At 40.2% G+C, this 445-nt stretch overlaps 1 protein-coding gene across 1 annotated transcript in view; it reads left to right on the top strand.

Moving 5' to 3' along the window:
• YES1 (YES proto-oncogene 1, Src family tyrosine kinase) overlaps window positions 1–445 on the top strand; it is a 95,360-nt gene that overhangs the window by 74,350 nt on the left and 20,565 nt on the right. The gene's annotated exons all lie outside the window — the stretch shown is intronic.

Below are 445 nucleotides of genomic sequence, written 5' to 3'. Positions count from 1 at the left end.
TGTATATATATATATTTTTTGAGTCAGTCTCACTGTGTCACCCAGACTAGAGTGCATTGGCACGATTTTGGCTCACTGCAACCTCTGCCTCCCAGGTTCAAGCGATTCATCTGACTCAGCCTCCTGAGTAGCTGGGACTACGGGCATGCACCACCACGCCTGGCTAATTTTTGTATTTTTAGTAGAGACAGCGTTTCACGTATTGGCCAGGCTGGTCTCAGACTCCTGACCTCGTTGTCTGTCCGCCTCAACCTCTCAAAGTGCTGGGATTACAGATGTGAGCCACTGTGCCTGGCCTTAACAATAAATTTTACAAAATACTTCACTTATATATATTTATATTATATATTTTTATATATATATATATATTTCATGTTTTGCTTCTTATGGACAACTCCCTTTTTGTTTTGTGTTTTTAGAGTAAAACTCGAAAGGACTTCTGTTT

This window comes from Colobus angolensis, unplaced genomic scaffold, assembly GCF_000951035.1.
Source record: "Colobus angolensis palliatus isolate OR3802 unplaced genomic scaffold, Cang.pa_1.0 Scaffold45, whole genome shotgun sequence".
NCBI classification, from domain to species: domain Eukaryota; kingdom Metazoa; phylum Chordata; class Mammalia; order Primates; family Cercopithecidae; genus Colobus; species Colobus angolensis.
Note: the sequence above shows the minus strand (reverse complement) of the source record. Positions and strands in the feature narration are given on the sequence as shown.